Source organism: Bicyclus anynana, chromosome 21, assembly GCF_947172395.1.
Source record: "Bicyclus anynana chromosome 21, ilBicAnyn1.1, whole genome shotgun sequence".
In the NCBI taxonomy this organism is placed as follows: domain Eukaryota; kingdom Metazoa; phylum Arthropoda; class Insecta; order Lepidoptera; family Nymphalidae; genus Bicyclus; species Bicyclus anynana.
In genome coordinates, this window is record NC_069103.1 from 13,440,372 (window position 1) to 13,462,172 (window position 21,801).

Consider the following 21,801-nt stretch of genomic DNA (forward strand, 5'->3'; position numbering starts at 1 on the left):
AAAATTATGGATAATAGTTTTGTAAAATAAACATTCCTATTTCAAAAATTCCGGACTTGTCGGGAGAATGTCATATACCTGGTAACCCTGAGCGAGCAACACTAGGAGTCAGGCGGGGATTCGCCTCGCGTCATAAACTTTGATTAGGTCATTAAAGCATGTTAATTTATTAGCGTTCGAACAACTTTCATTTGTAATAAACACACAAAAATCGCCCATAAAACTTTTACGTTACCGTTCTTTATTGTCCGGGGCGATGGCGGGTCTTTACGACGTTTTAAAACGTGAAATGTTGCCACATGTGACTGATCGAAAATCACCTTTGTGCTCATTATTGCACGGTTCATTTATAATAACATTGGGCGATATTTGAAAACTATTTTTATTTAAATTCAAATATAGAATTTCAGTCTGTTCATCATATCATCATCATCATATCAGCCGATGGACGTCCACTGCAGGACATAGGCCTTTTGTAGGGACTTCCAAACATCACGATACTGAGCCGCCTGCATCCAGCGAATCCCTGCGACTCGCTTGATGTCGTCAGTCCACCTGGTGGGGGGTCGGCCAACACTGCGCTTACTAGTGCGGGGTCGCCATTCCAGCACTTTGGGACCCCAACGTCCATCGGCTCTTCGAACTATGTGCCCCGCCCATTGCCACTTCAGCTTCGCAACTCGTTGAGCTATGTCGGTGACTTTGGTTCTTCTGCGGATCTCCTCATTTCTGATTCGATCACGCAGAGATACTCCTAACATAGCTCGTTCCATCGCCCTCTGTGTGACTCTAAGCCTTCTTATGAGGCCCATAGTTAGCGACCAAGTCTCGGAACCATAGGTCATCACTGGCAACACGCACTGTTCGAAGACTTTTGTCTTCAGGCACTGAGGAATTTCGGACGAAAAGATGTCGCGAAGCTTCCCGAATGCAGCCCAGCCGAGTTGGATTCGACGGTTCACCTCTTTCTCGAAATTGGACCTACCTAACTGGATCATATGTCCTAGGTATATGTATTCGTCTACAATTTCGAGTGCAGCGTTCTCAACTATAACTGGGTGGAGCGATACATGAGCATTACACATTATTTTTGTTTTGCCCATGTTCATTTTCAGGCCCACCTGTTGAGAAACGCTGCTGAGGTCATTGAGCATGGTACTAAGGTCATCCAGAGTCTGTGCCATGATGACTACATCATCCGCGAACCGCAGTTGAGTGATGTACTCGCCATTGATGTTGATGCCAAGTCCGCTCCAGTCCAGAAGCTTAAAGACGTCTTCCAGTGCGGCGGTAAATAGCTTCGGAGAGATCACATCTCCCTGACGCACTCCTCGCTGCAACTGGATTGGCCTCGTAGTCTGATCCTGAATACGGACTGACATAGTGGCGTTTTCGTACAAGCACTTCAACGCTTGGATATACCTGTAATCAATTCGGCATCTCTGCAATGACCTTAGCACAGCCCAGGTTTCCACCGAATCGAAGGCTTTCTCATAGTCCACAAACGCTAAGCAAAGTGGCTGGTTATACTCGTGAGTCTTCTGTATAACCTGCCGCAGCGTATGGATGTGGTCTATGGTACTAAAGCCTTTTCGGAAACCGGCTTGTTCGGGAGGCTGGAAGTCGTCAAACCTATTAGCGAGACGATTCGTAATGACTCTCGAGAACAATTTGTAAACATGGCTTAGCAGCGAGATGGGTCTGTAATTCTTCAGCAAGGTGTTGTCACCTTTTTTGAAGAACAGAACCACCACGCTCCTATGCCACGCCTCAGGCGTCGTGCCCTCGTGAATGACGGAATTGAACAATCGCTGAAGGACTTTAAGTATCGGTTTTCCACCCGCTTTCAGGAGTTCTGCTGTGATTCCGTCCTCACCTGGCGCCTTATTGTTCTTCAGGTGTTTGAGAGCCACACTAATCTCGTATAGGCTGACGTCCGGGATATCTTCGGTATAGTGTCGGGTCAACTTGGCTCTGGGGTCTTTAGCCAAATTGGCAACAGGCTGCTGAGTAGTCGTGTATAGCTGTCCATAGAACTTCTCGACCTCACTTAATAACTCGGGCTTGGAAGAAATTAGATTACCGTGTTCGGTCTTCAAACGCGTCAGCTGCCTCTGTCCAATAGACAGATCTCTGGCGAAAACTTTCGAGCCTCGATTATTTTCAATCGCATTTTTAATACGCTCTGTATTGAAATTTCGCAAGTCGCTGGTTTGCGACTTAGAGATCTGTCTACTGATTTGTCGGTATTTTGACGCATCTGCTGAAGACTGTAATCTCATTTCTTGCCTCTCTTCCATGAGTTTAAGTGTTTGGTCCGAGAACTTTTTGGTTCTTTTCGCACGGTGGGTCTTATAGAACTTAGACCCAACGGAATGGACAGTTTCCACGAACCTGTTGTTCAGATCGTCCACAGTTTCGCAATTTGCTAGGCAATCAAAGCGGTTCTGCAGTTCTAGTTGAAAGGACTCGGGGTTTTGAATATGGGCACGAGTAGGTCGGAGCGTAGACTTCACCAGTCGATACCGTTCCAGCTGAATGTTGATATTCAACGTGCCTCTAACCATTCGGTGATCGCTACCGGTTTTCACCCTATGGATCACAGAAACATCGTTGAATATTTGCCGTCTGGTAGACAAGATGAAGTCGATCTCGTTTTTCGTGGAACCATCGGGGCTCATCCAGGTCCATTTCCTGTGTGGTGGCTTCTTGAAGAAGGAGTTCATCATAAAGAGGCCCTCCTTCTCCATGAAGTCAGCCAACATTTGGCCCCTATCGTTCCGTTGTCCATATCCAAATCGTCCCACTTTCAACTCTGAACCGCTACGTTCGCCCAGCTTTGCGTTAAAATCCCCCATCACAACATTGTAATAAGAGTTTGAGGCATGTATGGCTTTAGAAATATCCTCATACAATACCTCTACCTCCTCGTCGGGATGTGTCGAGGTCGGTGCGTAAACCTGTATAACCTTCAACGAATACCGTTTGGTAATTCGGAGGACCAGGAACGCTACCCTGCTCGACACACTCTCGACTTTTACAACATTGTTCACGAGGGACTTGTGAACGATAAATCCGACACCACCCTGGGACTGTTGGTCGCCCTCCCGGTAGTAGAGCATGTTGCCGGATTCAAGGATTATCGAGCCCTCCCCCTCTCTTCGGACTTCAGACAATCCTATGATATCCCAGTGCAACTTGCTCATAACTTCTTCCAGCTCGATGACCTTTTCGTCGGACCTCAAAGTGCGTGCGTTGTATGTTGCCAGGTCTAGTCGTCGGGGTTGGCAGCGGAATCTCTGCCGGAGATTCTTAACACCCCTTGCCCCGCCGTTACCATAACCGCTGCCAGAGCCAGGAATAGCGGGGCTGCCGGGGACTAGGGGCTGTGTTTTGTTTTTGCCGTCCATACAAAGTTTTGCCCAGTACTGACCACGCTGGGCATGCGGGTTGGTCAGCGCAGTGCTAGATTACTCGCGCCGGTGTCGCTGCTGCCCGACACCGGCCTGAGGCATTTCGTAATCTAGCCTGTGGGAATGGATATACCGCCATTCGTCGGTCGCCAGAGCCTCGTCGGTCCATCTGCAGGGTGCACCACGAGCAGGTGAGGTTGGCAGTTGGGGAGACTGACTGGTACTAGCCTCCCCCTTACACCCCTCAGTCTGTTCGCTGTTAATTAAAAAGTCGTTCGGAAACCGCAATGCGATATAAATTCCAAATTTAAATCTCATGAGTTGCCATGCTCTTTAAAAATAAATAATGGAATTGGAATTATCATCCCATTGCTGGGCATCCTTTCTTTCTATTATATACTAGGTTATTTTATCTTCGAAACACCCTAGCACTCCGATATACCTGATTATGATCAGTCAGATATTTAAAAACTACTTTTATTTAAATTCAAATATAGAACTTTATTCTATTTACAGTTAAATAAAAAGTCGTTCAGAAATCACAATGCGAAATAAATTCCAAATTTAAATCTCATGAGTAACATCAGGTTGTTTAGTGACCGAATTTGATGACTTCATATTTCATAATGCTTTCTGAGCCACGAAAGAAATGTAAAGGCCAAATATATAATTGGAATATACAAAGTCGATAACCCATCTTGTAACAGATATGGCTAACCAATAGGTATAATTTACTAAGTTGGCCAGATCCCAACCATTCAAAATGGATGGGGGAAAGGCCAATGCAAAACACACTTAAAGGAAATGGAATGAAAATAATATCTTGGGCACCTATGTATATAAAATGTATCACAGTCCACAGATAATAAAATCACAAATCGATTGCTTTCATACCGTATTCATTCATATTCATACACGCTGTCCGGGGATGACGTAGTCATTCCAATTTCAAAAATCAAGCATGCGCTCGGTTTTAATTTTAAAATGTTGTCAGTTCGGAAACGGCGTATTCATTTGGCGCGAAATCCCCGCGATGCATAAAATAAATTAAATTCAAACAATATCAATCGGACACGGGAACACACTCAGGCGTTCTCGTTTTGCTATTTATCATAAAATATGGACGGGCTGAAATTAAATGTCACTGTCCTTTTCCGACGCGGTGCCGTGCGACAGGGATGGGTGGTATATTTTTTTCTTTGTTTCAAATCGCGGTATTGGGTGTTTCATATTAGCATTTTACAATGGTACCAACATAATAATACTTAGGTCAGCTGTTGATTTTTCATACATTATTTCAATTTTCATGCTATTTAAAATACGAACTTAGACTAAAAGAATTATAGACCGAGTTTAGCGTCAATAGTTACATGATTGTCACCATGGTCATGGGTTCGATCCCCGCCCGTAGGATTACCGTACCTACGTCAAATATCATAATCAGTACATCAGTACATAGAAATAAAATTGAATTTTCTAATTTCTAAAAAACGTGTTTTTTTCTATAAAGCATAAAAAGGTACAAATACGTTTGTTTTAGTAAACTATAAAATTAGAGGTAAAATACCTTACACATAGAGTTAAACAGGTGATAATTAAGACATCAAGAGATAACTGTTTGTGTAAATAACTAAACAGCGTGTCACCTTATCTTTGTTGACACAGTGTGACTAGCGACATCTGTCGACAAATTCCGTAAACTTTAATAATGATCGATATTTTATACCCAAGTCTGCGTATCCAAAAACGTCAACGAACATAATTTCAAATTTGAAATGAAACTTATAAACATTATTTAATTTAGGTAATTATTTTATGAGATATTTTTTTTCATTTGTTTAATTTTACAATAATATTAAAACTACGTACCTATCTATATTAGCTACTTACAGCTAATATATTAACTACTTATTATAAAAATAAAAAAAGAAATACACTTAATTTAAATTATCGGAGATTTAATTGTGATCGATGTCTAAAATGGTCGCAGGCTAATTTGATACTGATACATTTCATTTCAAATTTAAAATTGAATGTAACTTGGGAATATATCTCATTTAATTTATTAACCTCTCTCACTCTGAGAAGACACTCATGCTCAACAGTGAACCAAATATGGGTGATGATGATGATGAATATCTCATTCAATAATTATTCAATTCAATAATATTTGAAGGCTTCTGTGGCGCAGTGGTATGCGCGTATACAAAACGGAGGTCCTGGGTTCAATCCCCGGCTAGGCAGATTGAGATTTTCTTAATTGGTCCAGGTCTGGCTGGTTGATTCGGCCATGGCTAGTTACCACCCTACCGGCAAAGACGTACCGCCAAGCGATTTAGCGTACCGGTACGATGTCGTGTAGAAACCGAAAGGAGTGTGGATTTTCATCCCCCTCCTAACAAGTTAGCCCGCTTCCATCTTAGACTGCATCATCACTTACCATCAGGTGAGATTGTAGTCGAGAGTTAACTTGTAAAGAAAAAAAAAAACAAAATTTCTCGAATGTTAAGCTGTTTTCAAATCTTCAAATCTATACCTACTTAAAGTCACGAGCGTTCGCTATTAAAAATTGGTGGCAGTACTACCCTGCGGGCAAAGAGAATAGAGATACCGCCAGGCGATTTGGTGTTCCCGTACGATGCACTGTAGAAACAGAGAGAGAGGCAGAGATATAGATAAACTTGTCCCTCTTCCAAGTAAGCCCGCTTCCATCTTAGGCTGCATCGTCACTTAACATCAGATGAGATCATAGTCAATGGCAAACTAAAAATAAAATTCAGGTATCGAACTGGTGACCGCTACATGTCTGCGTCCACCACTGCGCCAAAGGTTCAAAGTAACTAACGCATCTTGTAGTGCTACCCACGGACGCACGTGATTAATGGACGCACAACCGACCGACACGGATACCGTTGCTAATGCATCCGACGTGTACATGTCTCTACAGAATGTTATACTAGGTTAGTTGTACGGGTTTACTTGGGTTTTCAATCATCGTCATTTATTATTTCATAATTTTTAAAGAAGGTTCTTTAAAGGGTAAAACGGTACCTTATTACTAAGACTACGCTGTCTGTCCGTTTGTCACCAGAGTTTTTTTTTTTTTTTTATTATTCTTTACAAGTTAACCCTTGACTACAATCTCACCTGATGGTAAGTGATGATTCAATCTAAGATGGAAGCGGGCTAACTTGTTAGGAGGAGGATGAAAATCTACACTCCTTTCGGTTTCTACACGGCATCGTACGAACGCTAAATCACTTGGCGGTACCCACCAGCCAAAAATCTATAATCTGTATTTAAATAAAACTTTGAATTTGTAATTAATTAGTGCCCGAATTGGGAAAAAAAAATTCATCCTATCCTGAATATTTTGCACGTCCAAAAACATTTTTGATCTATAATAGTACATTATGACATAAGTGCGGTAAGTTGAAAATTACAGCCGAGGCGATATTGCAGCTCGAGCCAAAGGCGAGAGCTATAGTAAGGAAGCAGAGGCTGTAATTATCAAAGCGCAAGTATGTCATAAGACGTTTTATAATACATTTGCGAGGAAACACACTTGGAACACACTTTCTGAAAATGAATTTGCATCTTCTGACTGTCTCTTATAAACCGTGATAGACAGTTGGAATTTTTACGGATGATAAATTTCTGTTGCCGCTTCAACAAAAAAATACTGAAAAACAGATTAATGCAAGTATTTAAAGACCCTGTATGGCACTTCGAAATGTTAATCTATTAAAATGATGGTTTTCACATCACATCATCACCAACCTACCAGTATCCATCAATTTAATTCGTCAAAAAAAAAACAATCGCAGAATTCGCCAAGAAAGTAGTAACTCATTCGTTTAATTTATAAAATAACTTTCTTTCTTACACATAATTTATATCTCCATTAGTTTTTCGGAACCAGTTCTCAATCAGTGTTAACTGGCGTAAAAACTCCGCCAAACACGTAAATAACTGACAGACAGACAAAACTGACACCAATTAACTCTGAGATATGTATGAAAATATTATACGAATTAGCAATTTTTTTGTAAAATTAAAAATGGCAGTCGCTTCGCTAGCACATCATAAAGTGAGCCATTGACTAGAGAAAAATAATAGAGGTTCACCACTATTTCACTAATATTGACAGTTATAAATGTCATAATGAAAAAAAAATATTGATATAGAGCTTAAGTTAACATAAAATAGCTGAACGGATTTCTAGATCTTAGTCTAGATCTCTACTAGTACATATTGGCTACTTTTTAATCCGACATTCTTATTGTACCTAACAGGTACCACAGGACACAATTAGTAAATAAATGTGTTCAAAAATATAAAATCCTATATTGCCAAGGAGGCAAAAGATAGGTTTTGTGACGTCATAACAAACTGTAGTTAACTGTAACACAAATAAGTCACATAAAATGATCGTCTGCGTAATAAGTTTTAGTCGATGATGAATAGTACCTACACATTATTCTTATAAAACCGACAACCATATTCCTAATGATTTAGGTAATCAATTTCATTCTTAACACTAAGATGAGGATGACTATACTACTAAAACAAAAAACGTAAACCAAAAATTGTCGATAAAAACTGTACATTAATTTAATTGTGTGTCTGAGCTGTGAAATCGCAAATGCATGCAATAATCACCACTTATTCAAATACCTAATATCATTGAAGCCAGCTTAAGCGTTTTAACCGAACGCCCGCCGTCCAGTCGATAACACAAAATTTATATGTCAATACGGAAGCTGGCAACACCGTTAGATAAATATCCGACATTATAAATAAACCACGACCTAGCCAACGAGTGTAAAAACACAAAAAACTATAATATAAATTATGAAAAACATTACACACGCGCAGTAAACGTCATGGCGATCAGCTGATCAAATATATTGCTACTATAAAAAGTGAAAACGCAAACCACGCGCCCCCGTGCCTCTGTCCCTTTCCGTCTTATCTGCGCGTCTCGGGCAAGACAGAGATAGCTACAAGGTAGGCCGTCGCGTAAAATGATATATTAATGTCAGCTGCGTTTAGGACCTCGTGAGTCTACAAAATAATAGATGGTCACAAATAAATTACTCGGCGAGTGCATTTCTGAACGAAATTCGGGCGGGCGTCGACCTCGACCGTGGCGCGTAAATCACGATTGATATACGACTTGCGAAGGTCGCCATCTTGGATATCGCGTTCGAAATTTGAATCTCGCGATACAACCGTTTTTGAACGTGTCAACGTTATGTTTAGCGGTTTCTCGAGACTCGAACGGCTCTTTAACAATAACAATAAAATAAATGGAGTTTTGTGATGGAGACGTTTCATATATTGGACCCCTTGTACAGAAGACAATCTTGAAATGGCTTCGTATCTGTGTCATTCAAAAACTTTTGGCGACCCCTCTGGCGCAGTTGGTAAATGCTGTGAGTTCGATTCCCAGTTCAAGTCAAAAACGATTTTATTATTTCAAAATTAGGTCAGGTCTTGTCTGTGGCTTGGCTTGTCACCATCGTCACAGCAAAGACGTACGATGCCGCGAAGAAACCGTCAGAGGTTCATTTAGATAAAATTTAAACCTTTCCAAGTTCCCTTCCATCATAGACTGGCAGCGTCATCTAATGTGAAGAGAGAACTTAATCAACTTGTTACCTGTTGAAAAAAAACTTCATAGCAAAAAAATCACGATCAAATCATGTTTCAAAAAACGAAATATGAATAAGAATTAAAAAAAAAATAGTCAATCCATCCACCAAGAGTAAAAGCACGAAGCATGAATCTATTTAAATATAATCTATACACGTAGATCTAGATAACGTAAACAACATCGAAATTAGAAACCAAACTTTTCAACAATCCTTATTTAGAGAAGTGCCTCAAAAACTTGCCACGTTCGAAATTCGAACGCCGGAGCTCGCCGGGGGTGGGGCGATGCGGGGGTTACGCGGGGGCAGGAGGGGGCCCTCTGTAACTAAATTTTGAACTGTCACGTAGATTAATGATGCTAGGCCCGTGCGATACGCGCTAATGCCGGCAGATTATTGGGGATAAGACTGTTGGCTCGCGGTTTTCGGGTTTTCGATGGGGGGTAGTTGCTAAATTAGTAGAATTAAAGTTTTTTGAACTTAAACACGAGCTAGAAACTGAGTTATTAGGTTTGACAAACTTTAAAATGTTATATAGTTTAATCAGTTCGTCTGTTCACGCTAATATCCAAAACAACTGAAACTCTTTTCGTGCGTTTACCAAAGAAAGTTTTAGCTAAGTCTAAATTCTGCAGCTTCTTTTTCCTTAATAATCGTTGCTAAGACAAAAAAATATCCAAAAGTTAAATCAATTCCAAACTAACAAAGTCGTAAAAGAAACCTACTACCTTAAAATCGATCAAAAATGAGATCTTTTTACGTTCTTTTACATTTGTGTAGATTTACAGTGAATCACATAATTTAGCTCACTGACATTGTAGGTAATTCAATATAAAATGTATGTGTGTTATATTTACAAATTACAGTGTTTGTTTCTCTATCGAATACAGGAAGTCGTTATGCGTTATGCAATGTCTTGTTTAAAGTGTTGTTTGATATACTTACACACACGCACTGCACACATATCATTGACGTAATATTATAATTCCATAAACACACCCCAAATTCGACACACCTTAAAACCATTCACAAATACTTTAATTGAATTGGAAATATTTATTTACCAGCAGATGCTTTTGATCGTTTATACGAAACACGTTTATTAAACGCTTTAATCGATCAGTATACAAATTAGCTTATATTATTTTGCTACATATTATTACGTATGCAAATAAATTTTATTGCTTTTGCAGCTTTTTGATGTTCTTGTTTCCTTTGGAATAATAAAACGGTGAAAGTTTCATTGAAAACACCTTTTTATTTGGATTTTATCATCCACTAAGGTTAACCAACGTACCATAACTACTTGCCTTTTTACTCAACGCTAGTATATATTACTCCTTCTTCTTTCTTCTGGGCCGTTTCCGCACTTAGCCATGTGATTGGCCGTTTAAGTATACATATATTACTCCTTATTATTACAAGATTTTTGTGGTGTACCTAGACAAAAAAATAATGACTAAACATTGACTTTTAATATGAAATTATCTAATTATTATTTTACCACAGTTAACTTGAATTAACAAGGAAAATTAGGCAAAATCCTAAAGACTTCTACCAGCTGTTTGGCAGGGCATATCCGACTTACTACACGGACTAAAATAAACTCCCCATAACTACTTGGCCAACGCGGAACCACTTATCATTTCTTCATCCAGATTTTCCTGCTACTGATGAATGATGGAATAAAAGAGCAAGAAGCTCTCTTCTGTCCTCTATTTTTTCTTTTTTTTCGTATCACCATGGCAACTGAAATAAAATTGAAATTAAAATAAATTCACAGTCGTATCCATCCTATTATTGTACACGCGGTGCGAGGGTACAGAATGGATTTCGGAAATCGATTGCCTCCAAAAATATTTACAGGGACCACGTGCACACCCGCCACGCCACACCAAGCCACGCCATGCCACGAGGCCACGCCATGCCACGGAGCCATGCCATGCCACTCGCCACCCGACTAATTTTAAACACGTCACTGTTTCATTAAAATAGCAGCATCCACTAAAGTTTCAGTTTAGTTACGAGCAAACGTCTGCAACGGATGAAATAAAAACAGGGATATTTTGGCGAAAATAAGGCTGTTTACCCACATACGTGTCGCTTGTAGGTATTTTCGTGGGAGAATGGCCTAAGCGTTTCAGGACTGAATGGTTTGTTTGTTTGGTTGAACGCGCTAATCTCAAGAACTACTGGTTCTAATTGAAAAAATCATTTAGTGTTAAATGTGGGCACCCTTAGATTATGTGCACCTTTGGTGAGCTCTATACAGTGTAACGAAATGTATGCAAAGAGTCTATGAAAGATGTAATTTGTGCTACGTAACCACTATACAAGCATAGTAATTTATGATTGATAAATATACAAACATACATTATACTATATTTACATACAACAAGGGTTGTGATGATACCAAAATTACCAGGCTAACATGAGCAGGCAGTAGGTTTTGAGAGGAGGTAATTAACAGTAGCGACATCTGGAGGTGGCAGCGCGGCGGGGTGTCTTGCATCGTCTCGCGAACCGGGCTAATACAATGCTACGCTACACGTTCCATGTTACACTGTTAACGTGGGACATGTCTGTTAAATACACCTGTCTTGGGGTGATATGATATCCTTATTCATACTTACATACGAGTACATGCATACATATCATGACGCCTCATTCCTGTACGGGTTGACAGAGATTATCCTTCCACTTGCTACGATACTATTTAGACTACTCTTGACCTAGCCTCTTCTTAAAAAGTAACCTTATTCTTACAAGATTAATCGGTTAATCTCATTGTATACTGATGGAGGATCACTGCTTGACTTAAAGGTTCTCGGTCTTGAGTGCCCTGAGACCGAGTCGATTTCTAATCATTATAAAACCTTAACTATAATATAATATATTAATTTTTTTGTAAAAGTAGATACTGCAATTTTTTAAAATGTTTCAATATTTTCAAGTAATAAAGGGATTTTGATAGCAGTTGTTCTACGCTCAATAATTTCCACAAATTCAATAAATAAAATCCGTAAAATGCTATGCTATATATATATTTTAAGTAGAATATACCTTGAAGTTATCATCATCATCATCATCATCATATCAGCCGATGGACGTCCACTGCAGGACATAGGCCTTTTGTAGGGACTTCCAAACATCACGATACTGAGCCGCCTGCATCCAGCGAATCCCTGCGACTCGCTTGATGTCGTCAGTCCACCTGGTGGGGGGTCGGCCAACACTGCGCTTACTAGTTGTAGTTGAAGTTATACATTCTCAAAAATTAATCTTTGTTTTCAAAATTATGTACATTATTTACAAGATGTTAAACAATATTAAACACTCACCACTAAAACACTAACTACTTACTTACTTATTTTATTGCAATCCTAGGAATTTTAGGACTTCATAAAGGACTTGTCCTCGTTAAACAAAACTCATAGAGGTCCTTCAACGTTACAATACATTGCTAGACGAGTGATAATACAGACAATTTGAGAATGTAGATCGTAATCTGTGAACTGGAACGGATTTGCTTATTCCGCTATTACCAGATGATTATCATTTTAAAATTCAGATAATTATTATCATTTGGTCGGGTTATGTATTCTTGCATTTTATTTTTGCATTCTTTATTCTATTTAAGTAAGTAACCTCTGGAATTTTATTTTTATTTTTACGACAAGCTTAGGTAATGTATTTTAATTGTCTTATTGGTTCTGTGGTTAGTGACTTTGAATCACGTGGTCCTAGGTTCGAGCCCTGGGTCAATATGAAGTGCTGGACTTTTATTACTGGTCCTGAGATTAGCACGTTCAATCAAACAAACTCTTCAGCTTTATAATATTAGTATAGATTATGGTTATCTTAATTTCAATATGTAGGTATTTTGTAGAAAAATAAAAAAGTTGCACAAAAAGCACTTGAAAACACATATTTTGGAATCACAGACGGACAATTTTATTTATAGGAATATATCGATTACCGAAAACTGTCTGCATATCCGTCGCGCCAAAAACCGGTAACAATTTGATTTCTCGATTATCGCACACTTACACTCCGGCAAACTGCGGACGCTTTATATAACTCTTTATAGTCCAGGAGCACACCACCAAGTGACACGAACTACTTCAAATTAAAAAAAACCTTTTTGGAGTATACTCCTTAAGAATCGATTTTTCACATTATTGCCCCCGGTATAGATAAAAAATGGGCAGTAAAATTCGACGAACGAATGATAGCGTTACGTTTTTTGTGCGCAACCCATTCTGCGCACCTTTCACTTTTCAGACGTAGTATTGAGACGTACATAGTGTATGCTGCAGGGCAACATACACCTATTTTGTTTTTCTTCTAAAGTAAATAAAGCTTGCCTATAAAGTTGGTAACGAATATAACGTGCCTTGAGCTTAGCTTTCTAAATTTAATTTATATCTAAAACATCTGTTTCTAGTTAAAAATAGGAGAAATGTTTAAATACATTTAGGTATCTTCTAATTATTAATAGGTAGGTAGTAATTATTTATTTATTTATTTAATTATTTTTTGGCACAAACACCTAACACAAAGTACCGACCAATATAGAAAAAAGAAAAGTAAAAAGGAAAAAATAAGGATACGAAAATGTTGTTTGAAAACGGCAAATCTTGTAAACCTAAAAGTTTCTTCCACGTTAATTGAGTTTTATCTACTTTGAAATAAAATTCCAAAATACTTTTTTTAAACTATCCCAAATTACTTTACTGTATCTACATACACTCTTAGACTATTTATATGATACTTTTAATTTAAAAGGCGACGAACGAACGTCTTCGATTTTTTTTTAATTCTTAATGAGGCAAAGAGCAACGACCTAGAAAGTGGGTCCTTGTATACATATGTCTGTGGATAATTTAGGTATATATGCGGGGTACAGTCGGCCCCGTGTCATACCCGCTTGTATATTTTTTTCAAAGTCGGCATGAATAATCACATTTTTCTATACGTTCCGCATTTATTCGAGCGTTTACATCGCTGGTACGGTAACAGCGTAAACACAGGGAACGGTTAGTGGAAATCAAACCTTAAATTTATGAACATAAAGTGTGTATTTAAGTAGCGGTGGCGGGCCTGGTGAATTTTACGTTAACGTAGGGCTGCCACTGTAGAATTTTCTCCTTTTCCCTGAAATTATCATTACCTATATAGCAGTCTATATATCAATACACTTAAATTTATCAACAGTTAAGTCCGTTTTTTTTATTTTATTATTGGCGTAACGCCACAGAACTACTTATTTTAGTTTACATTTTAATAATGATCCTTGACTTTGAATAGCTTTAAAAGCTTAGTGCCAAAAAGTTTTCATTTATTTTTTGTTATTTTAAATCGGTCGAGCTTTTTCTTTTTCTAGTTCTTGCGCTGAGATATCCTTTTTTTCTATATAATTGTAATTTACATATCATTACCATTGATCCATCAAGACTAGGGAACGTTTTCTCTGCAGACCTACAGTCTTTATTTTTGATTTTGCAACTGAATAATACAAATTCAACATCCGATCCGATACCAGAGTGAGTGTAGCAAAAAAACTGTTTTAATGAGCTTTCATAAAGTAACGCCCTTCTTGTATACAATATTTGAAAACCTACAGTATTTATTTTTGATTTTGCAACTGATCTGATTTGATCTGATCGATATCAGAGTGAGTGTAGCAAAAAAAAACTGTTTCTAGTGAACTTTTGCAAATCAACGCTTCCAATATTTGAAAAGTTAGTTTCACGCAGGTGTCAGCCCTGCGTCGCGGCCGCAGTCCGCCGATCCTCGTGACTGGCACAATTCTGAAGGAGGTGTATTTTCGCTTTTTTATTACGCCCCGTAATCCCCAGTGTGCGATGCTACATTTAGGTATTTTATTATTATTATTTTCGCCAACTGTTTTTTTTTCTATAAACAAATCAATATTACTTAGGCATTGTTGGATTTATCGGGGTTTGACTGTACTTACGAAGTATTTTGAGCAGAACTTTGATTGGTCTAAACTATAAAGATGGGCCAAAAAAGAATTTAAATTTAGTAGTTAGGTTTTAGCTCAACCTGTCGCGAAGCTGAAGTGGCAATGGGCGGGGCACATACTTCGAAGAACTGAAAGTTGAAAGTTCCGATCATTAGATATCACAATATCATCGGGTTATGTAGGTTATAAGTACTGAGTTTAATTTTTTTTAATAACTTCAGTAGGTCTGGCGATATTCGGCTAGATATTTAGCTCACTGTTGAGCACGAGTCTCATGATGAGATGAGAGGGGTTAGGCCAATAGTCCACCACGCTGGCTTAATGCGGATTGGCACACTTCATACAATATGCAGGTTTCCTCACGATGAGACATGTGATATTTAATTTCTTTGCACATAACTGAAAAGTCGGAGATGCATGTCCCGGACCGGATTCGAACCTATACTCTCCAAGATCGGAGGCAGAGATCATATGCACTGGGCTATCACTACTCTTAGGCTATCTTGGCTCTGTAAAGACCGTTTAAATTGACTGTTAATGATGAAATTTAAAAACTAAGTAATCGATTCCTACTTACCTCCCCATCCACTTAGCTCTACATTGTCTATGCTCTATTGACAGTGTTGTCGATGGGCCCACGTGCGCGGGGCATCAAAATGTCATTACTAAAACACACCCTCCGTATTTTCAGACGTTTTATATTCATTTGGACAAGAGGTCCGATGTACCTAGTGGGAAAATAATATGGAGAAAATGCGCTCTAGTTTGGTTGTATTTTTAAAATAGGCGATAGTATTAAAAAAAATTCAAAATTCCTTTATTTCAATTAGGCTTAGTTTACAAGCACTTTTGAAAGGTTAAGATTATGGCATAATTTTATTCAATCTGATGGTGGTAATAATAGTCGAAAACTTAGAATTAAAGTTACAAGGGTTGCAAATGCGCCTTGGTCCGAGAAGAGCCCACAACGAACTCAGCCGGTTAGTTATATCCATAAAAAAAGAAAGAATTTTTGCCGAAATAAGCCTGAAAGAAATCGCTACTTAGCGATATGGCTGCTTTTTGTATCCTTCTCTCTTCTTAATACATAGATAATTATGTTTACCTTACTTTATCAGCCGATAGACGTCCACTGCTGGACATAGGCCTTTTGCATGGACCACAACGATCTCGAGCTGCCAGCATCCAGCGGCTCCCTGCAACCCACTTGATATCCCCGCCAGCATCCAGCGGCTCCTTGCAACCCGCTTGATATAGTGGTCTACCTAGTGGGGGTCGACCAACACTGCGCTTTCCAGTGCGGGGTCACTATTCCAGCACCTTGGGACCCCAACGTCCATCGGCTCTTCGAACTATGTGGCCTGCCCATTGCCACTTCTCCTTCGCGACTCGCTGAGCTATATCAGTGACTTAGTTTCGTCTGCGGATCTCCTCATTCCTGATTCGATCACGCAGAGAATCTCCAAACATAGCTCGCTCCATCGCCCGCTGAGTGACTTTGAGCATTCAAATAAGGCCAATAATATTTTTCTTATTTTGTTATTGTGTCAATAAGTAAACTATCTGCTTATGCATAAACATTGAAAAAATACAAAATATAATATGATTAGAGAATTTTTAAAATTTAATCCCTATAGAGGTGAATAAGGGTTGAAAGTTTCCATTAGTTTCCACGCGGACGAAGTCGCGGGCTAGTGAAAAATAAAAACTAAGTAAGACGAGTTCTATGTTATTAAACATAAAGGTTAAGTAAAGTTAATGAACCAAAGTAAATTTTGCGTGAGCGATTTCGATTTTTTTTTTTGTTCCGCTTCCCGATTTCCTTCAGAGCTGAGCATTGAACGTTCGTGCAAGAATTAATGTAATTCCATTTACTTATTAGTTATTGGGTAAGGCTTCCCGGTGTTACAAAGTTGTCGAACTAGTACAACCATAGAACATTGGTGAAAATGTAACATTAGAAATCGTTTTTTTTTTGGTATTATACTTAACTAGCTGACGCCGCGCGATTTTACTCGCGTAGTTCCCGTCTCCGTAGGAATACGGGGATAATATATAGCCTATAGATTTCCTCGATAAGTGGGCTATTTAACACTGAAAGAATTTTTCAAATCAGACTAAAAGTTCCAGAGTTTAGCGCGTTCAATCAATCAAACAAAAAAACTCTTCAGTTTTATTATATTAGTATTATTCTTAATATAATTGTCAACCTATTTTAACGGGCCCTACTACAGAACAAGAGCCTGTAGCCATGTTGCAAGTCGATTCTCTTTCTACAATCGCAAACGTCTCGAAAATAAAAAAAAAGTATGGGAATGACATTTGCTATCGACAGTTTCGTGATAAAGTTGTCGATCGGATCTGTCATTCCCATACCATCACATTTTCGAAGCGTTAGTGTTTGTAGAAAGAGAATCGACGTGCCATGTGACATGTGACATTAAGTCTTTAACAATCACTATGATATTTATTGACCGGGGCTAAAGCTTAATGTGTTCTGCAACCAACTTCCCGACTCCTGGTTGAGATTTTTTATTGAATATTTCCTAGAAGAAATAAGATATATAAGATAACCCGACCCAGACCCCAAACCCACGAACCTCGTGACACGCCATGTGGATGAAGCAGTAGTTACGTATATAGGTAGGTACCTACAGCTATTACTATTTGCAGAAATACAAAAATATCGCGGAAGAAGTCGCAACCAAGCTAGCAAGCACGTAATAGTGACGTAGTGAAACACCGCCGATGATCGATGGCGGGCTGTCAAACTGACAGTGTCAAGGTCGAGTTTGACAGCTGTCAGGCCCGCCCAGACCGCGGCTGTGACAGTGGGCCACGCTGAAAAACTGCGCCGCTGTCACCCCGTAATGGATAGCCTGCTGGTGCTGTGACACCATTTTTGTTGAGGCCAACGAACCGCGCCGGTCGATATGTTTTTTTTTTATTTAGATGTTGTTGTTTGCCGCGAGTTCTTGTGTTTTTAACCAAGTGTTGAAGGGTTGTGTTTTGCAAAAGTGTGCATGTATTTATGTTCTTCAAATCTCCAAAAGTCTCCCAAAAAGGATTTTAATTTTTTAGTCAGTTTTAAGTTTTCGTAGAAAAACTTGAAGCATGTTGGATTATTGATATGGGATGTACCTACTTACATAAAAAAAAGTAAAATTCGGCCGAATGTTTTTCAAACAAATTCATCGGTCAGCTATTTATCAACATTTCTTCAAAGTACATTTCTTCCACTTAAAGATTTCTTGAAAATGATCAAATTTTATTGAAAAAATCGCAGGCATTCCAACTTAATTATATACGAATATACTTAGGTATATAAATAGGGTTGAATACATGAAGTCTGTTTATTAATGAACCTTCAACGATTAATAACGAGTAAATAATAAACACTTAATGTTATTAATTCAACATACATACATTTTACACATTTATCAGACAGACAGACAGACAGACAGATGTATCGACAATATAGAATATTTCTCCTATATCATTCATGCTTTTATGTATTTTTTACAACATACTTAGATTAACATTAAGCGTTCGGTATTGTTAATTAATATATTTCTTTTAGTCATCAAAAAAAACACGTATGACTATAAAAAAAAGATTTTTTTGTACAATTTGGCTCACAAGCTGACAGGCTATTGACCTACGCAGTAAAGTGCGTCACTGTTTCGTTTCTGTGACATATACCATTAATCTTTGACGTTAATTAGATAGAGGGGTGGAGAGTTGGTATATTTACAACAGGACTACAACTTTATCTGATGTATTATGCTTGTTTATTCTTAACTAGTGGTTACTTGTGACTTTTTCATGTACTTTCACAATACACATTCTAATTTTTTTAATTATAATATTTTTTTGAAACCTGAAAAACATAGAAAAGATGGCAAAGAAGAATGTTTTTCGAAAATATCTGTAACAATTTACAACATAAACGCAAGTTAAGACTTATCAAAAAAGGTTTACAAAACCTGGTTGATAATAACAAATTGGAGTTTTTAAACCTTTTATTAAAAAAATACAGATAATGCAGAGGTGGTAAACATTTTTTGCAGTAGTTACAATCGTAGTTTTGTCTGCCAATAAATAAAGCAGCGGTTGTGTAGTCCAGAACACAGCTCGAATAGTCCAGCTGGCTTCGTTGCAAGATATTTTCGGCCACAAACAAGGAGGGTCGTAACTTTGTAACTAACCGATTTTGACGTCCAAAAACAAACACGACCTAACCGCTATAGGTAGAATATCGATCTGGACTGACTCCGTAGACTGTTCTGTACCTACAGATGATGTACCTAGGACATCCCCCCGGGCAAGGCATCGACCCTGTCGCAAGCCAAGCCAATTCGCACTCTATCTTTTGTACAACACGATCCATTTTCCTTTGACATTTAACAGCTTTCTTATGACGATTTTGTGTCTGTTGAATTGTGCCCGTTTTCGATAAGAGTGTATAAGACGTGTCCAGTTGGGCGATAATGTGTCTTATTGGCGGCGGTCTAAGGTGCCGATGGGCGGTCTTACCGCCCTGTGTTTGGGCGGGCGCAATTAGACGACTTGCTTGGCGGACGGTTTTAAAAATGCATTTTTTTTATTACTCACTGTTTTCACGGTCGGCTGGGTGGACTAGCCGCTATTACTGCTCTGTGGACTGTAATAGATATTACAGACACGCATGACGAGGCTAGGCTATGGCGGTTGTGGATTTTACAATAATTTATAGTTAGTATCTACTCGGTAACTGTAATTCCGTACTTACTTAGTAGTAGATATAGTAGGTAATAGCCGATAGACGTTGGGGACCTTGCTGGAATGACCCATACCGTGTTGGACACACACATACAGTGTTGGGTCCCCCCCCCCCCGTAGTTAGTTGGACCGACGACAACTGGGTTGAATGCTGATGAATCTAATCATTAGTGTTTGAAAGTCTATACAAGAGGCCTGTGTCCAACAGTGGACGTCCATCGGCTGATAATAATGATGATAACCAGCGGTGTAGCTAGGTAAACAGGGGCCCTGGTGCAAATAAAATAATAGGCCCCACTACTATCTTAACTGGTTAGGTTTTATCAAGTGAAAATATTCATCAGCTCTTTTCGTTTTCAAAATTTTCAACAGTTCTAAGGGCGACATAAATAAGCATAGGTATCTAACTAGTGTATCTTCTTAGATGAGCTCCGTCAGACGAAGTTGTCATAAAATATGCGAAAATTCATAACCTTTTTTGTACCCCTAAAACCGGACTTCAACAAAATACTTCTAAAAATCAGTCAATATTCTTGCATCTTCGGCCCCGAAAACGACCAATAGTGATGAGTTCCACGCTCAATACCTTTGGGCAGGAATTTTTACATAAATTTAATTTCCCGGAGCAAGTCCCACACGCCGGGTCCGGGGTCGATAAGGGATCGAAGCGAGTCGAGAGCTATGGGCGCGCCATTAAGGAAATTGCTTTATAGACCTGAGGATATTGGCTGCCGTATGTACTCCTACCTATGTGATACTTACTGCCTTTCGGGGTTCTGTGGACGAATGGAGATGCTTTATTTTATAAACCTCAGACCAATTATTGTGAAGGACCTGCCTCGCTTGACGTTACTTTTCTGTCAAAGTATATGATCAACGATCTAATCCGATTATAAAAACTGTCTCTATAGTATCGATGTTAAATAGTTGTAATCGTGTTCGTCGGTTAAAGAGCTCCGTAAAAATACCTTTCTGTGTAGTTGAATGGTGTAAACAGGCAAAAACTTCTAGTTTAGTATAAAATATATACCAAATCTAAGCTCGTTTTCCTCAGAAAATGGCAGACAATTTTGTTCATGCCTATGAGTGCGATACAGGTCCTTCTATAATTGGTCTGAGTTATAAACATATAGTAGCGAGCAATTCCGAGCGTTGTAGTATTCAAAATCGCATGCAGAATTGAACTAGTAAAGCTTGTTACTAAAACCTAGCAGAAAGCCCGTGGTTTTAACCGTGTAATTCCCGTTATTGTGGGAATAAGGGGATAAAATATAGTTTATGTTACTCTGTGAAAATGTAGCTTTCTCATGGTGAAAGAATATTTAAAATCGGTTTAGTCGTTTTGAGTTAAAGCGTAACAAACATAACATGTTAGTTTCGAAAGCATAAGTGTTAGGTAGAGTGTCCTTGTATAGTTGATTGAATCTAGCTAATATTTTGAATATATTATTATTTCATCTACTGTATTTCTGTCTTAAACGGTAAACTTTGTGTAAATTACATCAAATAAAGGCATCGATAGGTACTTACTTGAAATTGCTTAACTTAGATTTGAGTTGTAAAGGAAAAATATTGTTTTATTAGACGAGGAAAAAGGACATACCTGATATAATATTCTATTTTAAATCTAATAAATTATAAAGTTAAATAAAAAAAGACTTTTCTAAAAGTTTATCATTGTAAAATATAATAAAAAGGTAGGTAAAAAAAAGAAGTAGAGATCCGACAGCCGAAGTAAGAGGGTCACATAAAACACGGGGCGTCTCGGGAGAAAAGAGTGATTTATCGTGAGAAGAGAGACATCGCGGTCTTTATATTATTCCGGGTGCATCAGGTATATCCCGGCAGGTGCTGCCGCCCTGGTATTATTTATTTTGCATCTTCGGAATTTCATAATTTTTTCCCAAAAAAAAATACATATATAAGTTTTTTATTATTATTTGAGCGTTTCCAAATTAAAATGACTAAAATTTCAACTACA

General features: G+C 38.5%; 1 protein-coding gene across 4 annotated transcripts in view; it reads left to right on the top strand.

Moving 5' to 3' along the window:
* LOC112054591 (homeobox protein homothorax) overlaps window positions 1-21,801 on the top strand; it is a 430,497-nt gene that overhangs the window by 216,052 nt on the left and 192,644 nt on the right. The gene's annotated exons all lie outside the window — the stretch shown is intronic.